This window comes from Manis javanica, chromosome 13 (assembly GCF_040802235.1).
Source record: "Manis javanica isolate MJ-LG chromosome 13, MJ_LKY, whole genome shotgun sequence".
Classification (NCBI taxonomy): Eukaryota; Metazoa; Chordata; class Mammalia; order Pholidota; family Manidae; genus Manis; species Manis javanica.
Genome location: NC_133168.1, coordinates 21,655,088 through 21,669,335, shown reverse-complemented (window position 1 = coordinate 21,669,335; position 14,248 = coordinate 21,655,088). Strand labels below are relative to the sequence as shown.

General features: G+C 49.4%; 1 protein-coding gene across 16 annotated transcripts in view; it reads left to right on the top strand.

The window, feature by feature from the left end:
• Window positions 1-14,248, top strand: part of LOC140845334 (T-box transcription factor TBX18-like) — a 97,366-nt gene that overhangs the window by 4,644 nt on the left and 78,474 nt on the right. For 3 of the 16 annotated variants that reach the window (XM_073219312.1, XM_073219311.1, XM_073219305.1), the window contains exons 1-3: window positions 8,084-8,432; window positions 8,913-9,178; window positions 9,992-10,104. The exons of 2 other annotated variants lie outside the window; for them this stretch is intronic. The gene's annotated coding sequence lies outside the window, so the exon portion shown is untranslated. Of the gene's footprint in view, window positions 1-6,206; window positions 6,319-8,082; window positions 8,433-8,912; window positions 9,179-9,988; window positions 10,105-14,248 lie in introns of those variants that run through there. 11 more of the 16 variants (XM_073219320.1, XM_073219321.1, XM_073219310.1 and 8 more) reach the window with 10 other exon arrangements.

Genomic DNA, 14,248 nt, shown 5'->3' with positions numbered 1-14,248 from the left:
TCCTGAATATCATTCAAAGAGAATCAGCCTTTGGTGAAGGTAACACTTTCACTTACAGTAATGACTGTAATCCACCTTCTACAGGACAAGTTAATCAACTCTTTATCGTCATATGAGGATAAAATATGGATATTAATAACACCTAGTTCTTGGGGTTATTGTAAATATTAAATGCATGGAAAATAGTTCAAACAATGCCTAGCATGTGGGATCCACTTAATAAATGATGGCTGTTGTAATACTGACAATATCTTTTTATCAGATTCAGCACAATAAAATCGATTTATAGAATTTCACTTGGTTCTTCCCCAAGCTGATCTGAACACTTTTTGTGTCCTTACTCTGTTTTAAGTACTGAGAGAGACACTTTTGTATACAACTCAGAGCTAGGAATCATGTCATAATCTTGCCTGTGTTCCAGAGCTCCCTCATGGTGCCTGTCCCTTGGAAATCCATCTCTGATCTTCAATAACTTGACCACTATACAACTGCCATTTCCGAGTGACTGAAAAACTACTAATACATATGCCAGCATGTCCATTTTCTCCTTATTCTACTTATTTCTGCCTATTGATTGTGGTTGTGTCTTCACAACTTTGCTTTTGTGAACTTTTTGGTCTCAAGCTATCCTCTCTTTACAGTCTCTGGCCTAAATCTTCTCTGCTTTTTAATATGCCTTCTTAACGTCCAGGTTTATGTATGATCTGCCTGGCTCATATGAAGTAACTCATTTCCCCAAAGTGCCTTTCCTTCCACTTCACAACTAGTTCTTTTTGAAGTAGCTGAATTCAGCACAAGATGGGATTTTCTTTTGCTGCCGTCTGTATTCTTCGGGAGATCGAATTGTCTACTGAGAAACTCAAGAAATAATCTGAAGCTCTGCTTTATAGTATAGTACATGAGGTTTTTACTGCTCAGAAGATGGTAGAAGAAGCTATTCTGTCTTGCCTCTATTAGACCAGCTTTGAGATCCATGTTAGGAAAGCCACATCTTCCCTATCCACAGTGTTCAAGGGCCAAGAACCTGTAACCTGTAGCTTCTCCTATGATGAGTTCCTGTCCAGTGACTCACCACCCAACCTCTGTCCCCAAGGGTATGAATCCCCACTCAGATATACCTCTTCCCAGACGTCCCAAGTTCATTCTTTACTGCCTCTGTTGGTTACTGCCTTTCAGAAAGGAATTCTTATTGATATTCATCTTTTCCATCCAGATATGTTCCCTCAGGTCATCTCTGCCAGCCTGAAGACTCAGTAGGGCTGATGGTTTAGGAAATGGACAAACTTGGGTTTGAGTTTCGACTGCAACTTTCTCGTTATGCAAACTTGTATGAATTGAGTAAATTAACTTAATTTCCCTGAAACTTCAGTTTCATTTCATTTGAATGCCATGCAGAAAGGTAATACATGTAAGCTTGCACTTAGGAAACACTCAATAGTAATAGATGTTGTATTTATCAAATACAATTATTTGAATTTTGGCTATTCTCTGTGATAGCCACATTACAGAGTAATACGGAGCCATGAGATTTAATCCTATTCTTTCCTGTACAGGCTTCCAGGCTGCTACCCTGGCGGTGCTTCCATTTCCTTATCTACTCAGTCTCCACAGCATTTGGCTCCTCTTTTTCAGTCAAGGTTTTTCCTGCCTCTTCCTCAAATACCGGTTTCAAACCCACCTTTCTCACTTGGGTGAGCACCCTGCCAAGTAAGTTCCTCCCTCCTCACCCTCTGCCAGGAGCCTGTGATTATTCCATTCTGATCTTTGGTCAGGAAAACAGTCCTGTTTTTGGATACTATCAATTTCTCATACCCTTCTTACTCTTCCAAAAAAACTTATAACTGAACAAAAAAGTAAAGCCCCCACACAAACCCACTACCCCTAAGCATTTTCCTCCTTCCTTTCCTGGCCACTCTTCTCAAACACATGATCGGTGCTTACAGCCTCTTGTTCCTTCCCACATATCCCCCACCCGGTCTCATTCCCATTCACATGGTCTGCAGAGAGCCCACCTTGAGGGTCACAGTGGCTCCATTCTGTCTGACTTTTTGCCTCTTCCAGGCCCCATCTCTTGGACTTCTTGTAGGTCTGCAGTTCTGCTGACCTCTTACTCCTTTCTAGATGTATTCTAATTTGCGGGGCTAGAGAAAGCATGGATTTGGGAATCAGGTAAGTCTAGGGTAGATAACCTCTCCTCCATCCCTCCAGGAAGCCTTTCTGCCTCTCCTTGGGCCCCACAGCCCCACTGTTACAGATACTCATAGCCTCTGGGCTTCTCTTGCCCTAAGACAAGTTACCAAGCGACCTAGGAAGCCGAGTCTTGTTCCCTCTGTCTGTAAAGCAGGAAGAATGGCACCCAGAAATGGGAGACAGGAATGTGGTAGTGGTCTCAGTAAGGCCTCTGGAGCCTTCCCAGAGAGGGAAGAGTTAATGGTGGACTGGGGGGCTGCCCACTGGCCTGAAGGGCCTCTTTGGAAACAGCCTGAGAGTCTGCAGGGCTGAGGCGAGAAGGCGGCACTGTTGTTGAGAATGGCTTGTGGACATTCCTGGGCTGCTACAGACTCCTGGGAGTCATACTGCCCCTAGACAGTGGGAAGGACACCAGTGGGACCTTGGTGACCCTCCATTCTGGCCTGCCCAGGGCCGCCGTCCTGCTCTTACTCTGTCCTGTTGTCCTCTGAAGGATGTGTCTTTGTGGCAGATCATATGCTTTGATTTTTGGAATCACAAGAGTCACTTATTTGACAATAACATATTGATGACTGTGAACTAAGCTTTGAGGCTCTTGGTTGCTATAGTGAGGACAGGACTGTGAATTTGTGGTTGCACACAGTGGGGCCGGGACTGCCCAACTTGTCCCCTGGCCTCCTGTTAGGAAGAATTTCAGGCTCCATAGGGGTAGGGAGGAGGCTTCCTGACACTCATCTGGCTGATCAGCAACCTTTCCAGCATGTACGTCCTCCTGTCACCTTGGCCCAGGAACCCCCTTGGCTGTCCTGGCCTCCCGGAACCTCTCACATACCTTACTTACGGTCTTCCGACCTGCATGCATACTGCTTGGCTCTGGAGTCCTCTCTGCAGGTCAGAAGCCTATCTGTCCGTCAGGGTCTGGTTCAAGTTCTTTCCAGGTATCCTTCTTTCATGGGAAAGGCTGTTTGCCTTGAGAAGACAACCATATAATGTTAGAAACCAGATGGCCCTAGAAGAAGATCACTGCATAGCAGTTTTCAAACTGTGCTATTGAGGAACCCTGCTGCGAACATGCTCACTGGAGCAGTGACACTTTTCCTTAAGGTGGAAGGAAGGGCCAATCGGCTTTAAACCACATTTGAAACCCGCTGATCTAGTCCAAGCTCCCCATTTTATGGATGAGAAGACAGATGAGGTCTACGGGGTGGGGTGGGGTGGGGGGGGTGTCTTCCTTAAAATCACCAGTGGGTGGGTGATGGAAGCACAGTGGGTCATAGCTCTGGCCTGTGAGTTCAGTTGCTTAGTTCCAAGTGCGGTTCTGCTTTTTCCTAAGAGAGTTACTTTATCTTGTGTAGAGTAGTAATACACACCCCCAGTCCCTGTTCTGAAACCCTTGGGGCCAGATGTGTTTCTGAATGCAGAACTTTTCAGAATGTGGAACATATACTGGATTATATGGCGCTGCTGGTGGGGTTTAGGGGCAACACTGCGTAAAACATGTCACTATTTCTGATTCAAAACGTATGAGCAGTCATTGCAGAAGGGGTAGATAGGTCATAGTCTTGTGTTGGTTCAGTTGAAGCTCTGCTGCCCAATCAATTAACAACAAAATCAGCTTTTGGTTTTTAGAGAGTTCTGGATTTAAAAAATTATGGATAAGGGATCATGAACCTGTAATAATAGTGCCAAACTTCTAGGGTGATTGTAAAGGCCAGATGAGTGGGAAGGAAAAACCCCAACCAGCACCCCTGCCTGTAAGTGCCAGTCAGATGCCTGTGCGGGGTGAGCCTTCAGCCACTGTCTCTGGTGGATGTTGTCGTCCCCTCTCCTGTCTCCCAGTTCAGGGCTGTTTCTCCCCGACACTGGCTATCTCAGTGCGCGCCTTGTCTCCTCACGCAGGTGGTCGGTGTCGAGAGGACAGAGGGCTGTTCGTGTGGTCATGAGCTGTCAGGCTCACACTTGGTGTGCCATGCTGAACTGGCCCACAGGACTTTCTCTAGAGGCCTCAGCAGTCGGAACAGGCTTAGAGAAGTGAGGCCAAGGGCCTTCTGGAATGGAAGTGAGGGCCAAAGTACAGGTAGTGGCTGTCCCTGAGAAGTGGTGTCCTGCGAGGACTGGTATTTACTTCCGGGGCTGCTGTTGTCAGGTGGCCTGGGGACATCCAGAGGCCCCCTGGTTGTCAGTCCAACATTTTCCACTGCACTCACTGTTTTCCAGACTGAGCCCAGGTTTGCTCAGTTCTCAGCCTCTCCAGTTGCCTGCCTTCTGCTTCACTGTTGGTGGCTGTGGATAAAATGAGAGTTCCTGTGGCCAGGATTCTCACCTGGCCCTTGTTGACTAAGCTCACTGCACACCTGTGGGCAATACATGGCTGTTGACTCTATATAAAGAGCTCCGCCTAGTGCTCTGCGTGCGACACGGTGGCAGGGCTGCAGGGCTGCAGGAGAGCAGAGCAGAGGCTGGAGTGGTGGCAGTGCCGAGGACAGAGGCCCAGAGAACAGCTGTGTGGGACGACTGTGCAGAGAGGCTTGGGGGACGACTGTGCAGAGAGGCCCGGAGGATGGCTGTGCGGGATGGCTGTGTGGACAGAGGGGCCCTGAGGACGGCTGTGCAGGATGGCTGTGCGGACAGAGGGGCCCTGAGGATGGCTGTGAGGACAGAGGGGCCCAGTGGACAGCTGTGTGGACAGAGGGGCCCAGAGGCAGAGACCAGCTTGCTGCATGCAGACTCGCTCTGAGTGAACAGGATTTTAGTGACTGACTTGCCACCTGGAAATAAAGTTGGGTATAACCTTTTCACCCCAAGAACGTTTTGCTGTCATTTTCTTTGGTCACGCTGAATCCATAGCGAACTTGCCCGGGGTTGAAACCTATTGTCGAGACAGTGGCCCTGGGCTCTGGCTTCGTGGGTCCGCTCCCTTGCCTGGGATTGGCTGAGGTATGAGCATGTTGAGTGACTTAGTTCCTGCCAGTGAGACATTAGAGGCATTGGTGGTAGAAGTGGGCACCGTACATGCCTAAGAGGGAAGAAGGATGGTCTTTTTCCTCTGAGAATGTTGTTCACTTTTGAGGCCTGGAGCTGCAGCCATCTTGTGGCCATGAGGGCACCTGGCCTAGGAGTGATGCTGGCCAGTGGAGGGTGGTCTTCTGCTTTGGGAGGTCTTTGTGCGGCTGGAGTTCAGGAAGCAGGATTGTTAACTAGCTTCCAGGTGGTTGTGGCTCCGGGAGTTCCAGGACTAGACTGTGAACATGACTGTCCAAGTGGTCGGACAGAATGTCTCCTTGAGGAGAGCAATGACAGCATCGTTTCCAGGACTGCAGGGTGCAGCTGGGTTCCTGGGGGGCCTAAGGTTCTCTTGTTGAGACTTCTCTCCCTGTAGATCATACTTTCCGAGGGCAGGGACTGAACTGGGGCTTGAGGTCTCCAAGAGATGCTTGTTGATATGTGTGGGTGTCTGTGTGCCTTGTCTGAGTGGAGCTGGCTTCCTGAGAGAGCCATGTTTTGGGCATCAGTGTTGTCTGAAGCAGCCTGACTGATGGAAAGGTCCAGATACTCAGTCCTGTACAGGGGGAGGAAGCCGGCAGGGCAGCAGTGGCCGCAGGGGGGGTGGGGGTGGGGAGTGTGGATGCGGATGGGGCTTCTGGTGCACTGCATGCTGCTTACCGCCTGTGTCTGATGACAGTTGGTGTTAGCTGGGCTCAGAACTAGTCAGTGCAGAGCCAGGGCTTCAACCCAGTTCTGAGACACCCCACCTCCCACAGTCCATTCATTCTGCTTCAGTGAGCCTGGCATAGAGGGTGGGGATGCTCTGACATGTGATGTGATGTGGACACAAAGGTGAATGTGGCCACTGGGCTGTCAGCCCCAGGAGGGCAGGGCTCTTGTGCTCTTTTGCTCATGGTTATGTAGCAAGCACCAATAACATGTCCGGCACACAGTGGGTTCTCAATTAATTGTTAAAGGAACAACTCAGCCTCAGCCTTTAAGGAGTTAACTTGGGTTCATTTACTCATCAGATACCTGCTGAGCCCCCACTGTGTGTCAGCCCCTGTCCTGAGGACCTGGAATGCAGTGATCACGAAGACCATCCTTATGCTCAAGTCTAGGACACCGAGGCTGGGCATACATGTATGTGGTCAGGGCTTGCAGTGGTAGAGGACAAGGGCTGTGGGGTCACCCGAGATGCTAGGACTCTTGGTGTCATCCCTAGGGGGACTGTGTGGGGCCCTGCCCTCCTGGGGTTGAGTGGCTGATGGATTGCTATTTGGGCTGACTGAATGCCTGTGACCTTCTCTCCCCATGTCTTTTGTGCACTGTGGGGTGCACCCTTGCTGAGCAGCCTTTCTCAGGGGTGTTCTGGGCCTCCTATGTTCTGCTGACCATTCCTGCCCTGCTCTCCTCACATATGGGTGGCTCAGCCGCTTTGCTGTGAGGCCTTCTCCCTGAGACCTGCCCTCTCTGACCCTTGTCGGATCCAGCCTAACAAGGAAGCAGTGTTTTCTATCAAGGCAGCTGGGTGTAGGGGGGAGCGTCCAACTCAGTGAGGTGACTGCTGGTGGTGCCAAGCCAGGGGTGTGCAGTAAATACCACTCCCTTCCTGTTGTCCACTGGGCCAAGGGAGTCCGCTCTTGGGCTTGGAGGCCTCTGAAAGTGGGTCCCTCAGTCCCTTCACAGCTGCCCACGTCCTGTGGTAGCCTCTGCCCCTGCCCTACCACACACACACCACTTGTGTCCAGGCTCCCTTCTGCCTGGAGTCTCACTTGGAGAAATTCCTCAAGCCCGGCTCAGACCTCACTTCCTTCTGACACCCTTCTGAGTTTCCTGGTGGCCTGTCCACACCCCAGGTCAGGACTTGTTGAGACTTCTCCCTGTAGATCATACTTTCCGAGGGCAGGGACTGAACTGGGGCTTGAAGTCTCCGAGGGATGCTTGTTGACATGTGTGGGCGTCCGTGTGCCTTGTCTGAGTGGAGCTGGCTTCCTGAGAGAGCCATTCCCAAGCCTTCTGGGCTGGCCTGATAACATCCCCCTGCCCTATTAGAGCCACGTCCTGCCTTGCTGAGCTGTGGGGACGGGCCAAACCAACCCCAAGCTAATGGCCTTTAAGTTACCTTTCCTTTTTGTTGACTAGGTTTCTCTAGGGGAAGTGTGTGTGTGTGTGTGTGTGTGTGTGTGTGTGTGTCCGTCCGTCCCCAGTATACTTGTGTGTGTGTGTGTCTGTGTGTGTGTGTCCATCCGTCCGTCCGTCCCCAGTATACTTGTCTATTCCGTCAGCTCAGTGCAAGTACTGTCTCCGGTTCCCATATTTTACCCTCCCACCCTGTCCTTCCAGCTTCTCCATATATATAGACATGGTGAGGAGGCTTTGGCATGAAGCTTGGACTCCGGCTACCAAGATTTTCCCAGAATATTGTTTCTGCTAACTTATTTTGAGCTCCTGAATTTTTGTTGTATGCCATCTTTGTTTTTTTAATTTCGGTGTCATTAATCTACAATGTACATGAGGAACATTGCTTACTAGACTCCCCCTATCACCAAGACCCCCCGCATACTCCATTACAGTCACTGTCCATCAGCGTAGTAAGATGCTATAGAATCACTCCTTGTCTTCTCTGTGTTGTACAACCCTCCCCGTGCCCCTTTCTACATTATGTCTGCTAATAGTAATGCCTCCTTTTCCCCCTTATCCCTCCCTTCCCACCCATCCTCCCCAGTCCCTTTCCCTTTGGCAACTGTAGTCCATTCTTGGGTTCTGTGAGTACCATCTTTTATTTTACATGGATGCTGCACAGAAAGGGGAGTGTGGGATTGATGTGCGTGCTCTGTCGTTGGGGTTTGGGGGCAGCGCCTGAGCGGGGCGGGGTCTGCCCGCAACCAAGGCTACGCACACAAGTCCCACCGACTAGCACCGCCCACTCCCAGTGCCTGCTGCTCACGCCTCTCCCGCCGGCCAGCGCCACCTACTTCCGGTGCCCGGCACGTGTCCTTCCAGCTGCGCCATCACCTGCTGCAGAGAAGGAAGCTTCCTGCCTGATCGCGCCTGCCGCTCGCCAGTGCTCCCCGCTCATACCGTCCCTGCCGGCCAAGGCCTCCTCCCGCTGATGTCACCGTCGCTCGCCAAAGCCCTGCACCGCCGGCCGGAGCCCTCCAACAGCGGCTGCCTACCGCCGGCTCCAGGGCCCCACCTTGCCAGGGTCCCTGCGCCCTTCTTACGCAGGCCTGGCCTCGCAGCGGCAGCTCACCGTAAGCAGCCATCCCCAGGGTCAGGCGGCTTCGGGTTGGGGAAGGATGGGGCGGGGAAGGAGTCCGCTGCGGCTAGCTGCAGGCTGTTGCTTCTCGGTGGCGGGGTCTGCGGCCGGGGGCGGAGTCCAGCCCACCGTCTGCAGGTGCGCCATGAGAGGTGGCAGAGGCGGTGGCGGGGAGCAGGGTCTCCAGTGGGCGGCAGCGTGGACAGGCTGCGCTCCATGGTGGGCCGTGGCGTCCGCTGCGCGGGTGTCTGTGCCCGAGGCGGACTTCCGAGACTGCCGTCGGCAGGTGCGCAGCCAGAGACGAGAGCAAGGCGACGGGGGCGTTGGCAGTGGGAGGGCAGCGTCCATGGCTGGCGATGGTGTCGGTTCTGGGGGCGGAGTCGGCCGCAGCCAACGCCCAGCATGCCCCCCCCCCCCGCCCCCCACCGCGCCAGGCAAAGCCACTGGCCTCCATCGCCGCTTCTCTCCACCAAAGCGCAGCTACCCGTCCTGGAGCCCGCCTCTCTCCTGCCCTGCCTGCCGGCGCCTCCCGCTGACACCCGCCCTAGATGCCTGCCGCTACCACCGCCCTCCAATACCTTCTTCCGCTGATGCCGACGTTGCTGCCTTCGCCAGCGCTCATGGCCCTCCACTGCGAGATCCCTCAGACTCGTACCACCGCCAGCAGGGGCCCCCCTGCCAGGGACCCGGCTCCCTGGTTCCCATGCAGGCCTCACCGCCTTGCAGCAACCTCAGTTCATAGTAAGTAGCCACCCCCATGTTGGCTTTTCTATCAGGGAGTTTGGGGATGTTGCATGGTCCTTGGGAGGAAAGTGGAAAGCTGTGGGTGGGCATTGGAAAGCAATGGGCAGCGCATGCACCTACCCAGCCAGGAAGGTGACTGGGTCTCAGCCAGGAGCTCCCCAGGCCCGCCAGCTTCTCTGACTTCGGGTAATGGTTCGGATGTCTGGTCCGTGGATACGCGGGCATGGCTGCTGCGAGGGTGCATCCGCGGGGTTCGGGGGGGTCTCCTGTGCTCCCAAACGGGTCAGCGCGGGAGTAGGCCAGTAGTCCAGGGAGTGTGTCAAGGTACCTGCGGCTGCGTGGTGGCAGCTTGGCCCACTGGTGAGTGTGTCGCTCTGGTGTCTGTGCGCGCGCACGCATGTGTGTGTGTGTGTGCGCGCGCGGTAGCTCTTGCACGTGTGGTGTTGTGTGAGAGCACTGTGCGGCCTGGGACAGTGTTTGTGTCTCTGGGTGCCTGTGCACTAGGAGAGCTTGAGGAAGGCAGCTGGTTTTCCATAACTGCCTAGCAGAGAAGTCAGGTGGGGAGACGGGGGCGGGCTGCTGGGGAGATTGGCCTCAGCAGGGAGGCCCCTGGAGCATGCATAGTCATAGGCGAGAGCATCCTTCCCCACCCCCTTCCACCTGGCAGGTTGCCTGCAAATCAGGGCTTCCCCTGTGACCCACTGCCCCTGCCTCCGAAAAAGCCATCTGGTAGTGGACTGTCCCTTTTTAGTGGGGAAGCCCAGTGGGTGAGGTTCACCCTCTTAGTGACATTTTTGTTTTCCCTATAAGGTCTCCACAGGGAACAACTTCGTCTGTCTGAGGTCAACTCATGAAAGTTCTACTTGATCCATTTCTGCAAACATCTGCTGTTCCCTACCTTCAGGGTTACACGAGGCAGGTAGGTAAGTCCTTTTAGCATCCTTAGCAAGCCACCATTCAGTGTCCTTCCTCATCCCATAGCATTACAGAGAGCACAGCTGTTCTCTGAGAAACTTCCCTCCTGCTTTCTGTGGTGGCTGCATCAACTTGCAGCCGTTGTCCCACCAGCATTCCGTTGTCTCCACATCCTTGCCAACACCTGTAATTTTTTGTCTCTTGGATTTTGGATGGTCTGACTAATGCGACGTGGCATCTCATAGGATTTAATCTTGCATTTCCCTGATGATGAGTGATATTGAGCATCTTTTTATGTCTGTTGGCCATCTGTATGCCTCCATGGCAAAAATGTCTTTGAAGTAGGTGAGGGGTGAGAAAATGAGAACATTTGATAACTTGATCTAGGCGATGGTGATGTGTGTACATACATCAGACTTCATCGAGCTTTGTGATTTGTGCATTTTATTGTATGTATTTCGGTGTAAAGTTTTTTTAAGAACAAAAATTATGGTCCTTTGACAAGGGTCAGTGTTGGAGAGACACACCGTGTATTGTGGCACTCTGTGGAGGTGAACTTGGGCTGCTCTAATATACATGCATCCGTGGGTGTAGGAGTGGGTAGTTTCTGTCGTGCAGCTGTCTAGGCAGGCTACTTACTGAAGTGGTCATTCCTGCTTGCTGATGCAACCCAATCTGGTGCATGCTATTAGAAAATTAATAAATAATGAAGTACAGTATAGGAGTTAAAATTTTGTCCCATGGTGCTATCAAAAGAGAGGGTAGCTTTTGGACAGAGGAGGTGAGGAGGCCTGAAGCACACATAAACTCCTGGTCCCCCTCTCCTTGGCGTTACTTACAGACCCTGATGAGCACCGGGAAGCCCAGCCAGAGGGTCAGTTTCCTGGGGTAAATGTCAGGTAGCATCGAGTTCGTTCTCCCTCTAGGCTTGTGGCTCCCAAGGCCTTAGCCTGAGTTGAAAGGGGCATGCTATGGAAGTATGAAGGACTTAGACCTATAATTTAACATTGAAAAAGTTATGTAAATTTTACTAATACTTCAGTAGTTGAGAAAGAGGTTATGATATTGGCTTGAAAGCATTTTTTGGTGGTTTGATTCCTTGTTTGCTTAAGTTGACAAAGGCAGGCTCCTCAAATGTATGGTAAGGTGGGGAGCAGCTGTGTAATCATTCAAGATTGGTATTAGTTAGTTCTACTATGTGCACTTCTCAATTTAGAAGCTAAAGCTTCTCAGATTATAAAAACTTTAACGGCAGTTAGTGAAATAAAGGATCCTCTGGGCGACACAGTATTTCATGTTGTGTAAGCATCTGGGTAATCAGAATAATGTGGTATTCCTGAAAGTCTGAGAAAATGTTGAGGGGGGAAAAATTATATTAACACCTACAAATATAATTGCAAAGTGAATCTTTGCTCATGTAGGGTTGAAGGTATATCCTGAAAACAGAGGAAATCAATGTACAAATCCCCTCATAATAGCAAAAACCGCACCTATGGAGAGCACATAAATAAAATGTAGTACATAGTAAGTATCATAAAGAATAATATCTAATGGTGAATTAAGTAGTACAATACCAGTTAAGCCCCCTACTGTAAGCAAGAAAATAAAGCTCAGGGCCCATAATATGGCCGGGGATCATTTTACATTTCCACCATGCAGAGTTGCTAATCAACTCAATACTTTCACACCTGTTAGAATTGCAATAATTATAGTGGCGGATGTAAAACAGGCTTGTGTATCAACATCTATGCCTACTGTAAATGTGTATGCTCATATAATGAAGCCTAGAAAACCAATGGACATATTGCCCAGACTATGCCCATATACGCAAAAGGTTATTTTTTCCCAGAATAGTAGGTTACAATATGAGAGATGATTCCAAAGCCAGGAAGGATTAAAATATATACTTTGGGGTGACCAAAAATCAGAATAAGTGTTGATATAAAATTGGATCCCCTCCCCCAGCAGGATCAAAAATGTGTTTAGGTTGAGATCTGTTAAAGCATAGTAATGCTGGTAGCTAGAACATGGTAGAGACAGTAGTAGGAGTACGGCTGTAACTAGAACTGATCACACAAGTAGTTGAGTTTGATATTGGCTTATAGTGGGAGGTTTTGTGTTAATAATAGTTGTGATGCAGTTACTAAAGCCCCTAGAATTGACACCTGGTAAGTGAAGAGAAAAGAAGGTTAAATCCACTGAGGCCCTTGGATGTGCTAAATTACCTGCGAAGGGGGGCATATGCGGTTCACCGGGTTCCAGCTCCTGTTTCGACTGTAGAGGATGCTAGGAGAAGAAGAAAGGAGGGAGGGAGGAGTCAAAAGCTTATGTTATTATTTATATGGGGAAATGCTATGTCTGGGACACTAATTATTCAAGGCACTAGTCAGTTTCCAAAGCCCCCTATTATAATAGGTATCACCATAAAGAAAATTATTAAAAAGGTGTGCACGGTTATGCTTACGTTACAGATGTGGTCACTACCTAAGAGGGTCCCAGGCTGGCCTAGTTCAGCACCGTAAGGAGGCTTAGAGCAGGTCCCACTATTCCAGGTCAAGTGCCAAAAAGAAGGTATAATGTGCCGACGTATTTGTGATTAGTTGAAAATAATCAACGATTGATGAACATGGGTAAGGTGGCTGAATAAGTATTAGACTGTAAATCTAAAGATAGAGGTAAAGTCCTCTTCTTGCCAAGTCCTGAGGTGTTTTACATACTGAATTGAAAATTGAGAGAAGCAGCTTCAATTCTGCCGGGACTTCTCTTGCCACCCTTTTTTTTTTTTATGGCGGGAGAAGTAGATTGAAGCCAGCTGATTAGGGTTTTTAGCTGTTAACTAAAGTTCCATTGGTTTGTATCCCATCACTCTAGTGAGGATTTAGGATTTAGCTTAATCAAAGTGTTTGCTTTGCATTCAAGTGATGTAGGATAGAGTCTTACAGTCCTTAGGATCAGAAATTAAGTGCTTTATGCTTGCTTAGAGCTTTGAACGGTCTTGGTCTGTGTAATCTAAATTTCTAGTTTAGAATTGATATGGTCGGAATTGGTGGAAGTATTTATTGTGGATAGAATAATTAGGGGTGGGGCTAATTTTATGTGTTTCATAGTTTCAAATTGTCACTTTTATGCTGTTGGTTATTGGGAATATTGTTAGTGTTGTGGAGTAAGTCAGTGCATATAAAAATATAAGTTTAGTAGAGCTATTGCTGCTATTAGTGGCAATATTATGTTGTTGTTTCTGCTAAGCTCTTGAATGATCATGCACTTTGGTAAAAATCTGGATAATGGTGGAGGGCATCCAAGTGATAGTTAGGATTGTGAGCATAATCGTTGTAGTTAGCAGTGTCTTACTTGATAAGTGAGACAAAGATAAGGTTGTTGTCGATGAGTTGTGTACTAGCATTACAAATATTGATAGGGTCATTATAATATACATTAGGAGATTTAGAATAGTAATAGTTGGGTTATATGTTGTTATTATTATTATTCAACCTGTGTGGGCAATTGAGGAGTAAGCTGTAATTTTTTGTAATTGTGTTTGGTTTAGACCCACTCAGCCTCCAATTAAAATTGAGAGTGTTAAGTTTATGTTAACTGTGGGTGAAATTTGACACAGAACTGAGATGGGTGTGATTTTTTGTCGGGTTAATAGTAGTATGCCCTATGACAGCAGGGTTCCTTGTGCTACTTCTGGAACTCAGAAGTGGAATGGGGCTATTCCCAGTTTTATGGCTATGGCTGTGGTAATGATGATAGATACCATGGTATCATACATTTTTGTAATAGCTCATTGTCCATAGAATATGAGATTGGTAGTGATGGCTAGCATTAGTGATATAGATGCGGGCGGTAGCTCGTACTAGGAAATATTTTGTTGTTGCCTCTATAGATCGTGGATTGAATTTTTTCATTAAAATAGGAATTATAGCAAGTATTTTTATTTGGAGTTCTTGAGGGAGACCTGGAGAGAGCCAGATGGACTGCAGTGCTATAGAAGGTGCGGCAGTGGCAGACACTGTCCAGGGACGGACGGGAAAGGGGAATTGGAGAGAATTCAGGAGCCCAAGGCCCTGGGTTAGGAGTGGAAGCGTGGCCTCACCTGCTTTTCCAGGAATGTGGCTGTGGGTGTAGACTCAGCCCATGTGGGTCCCT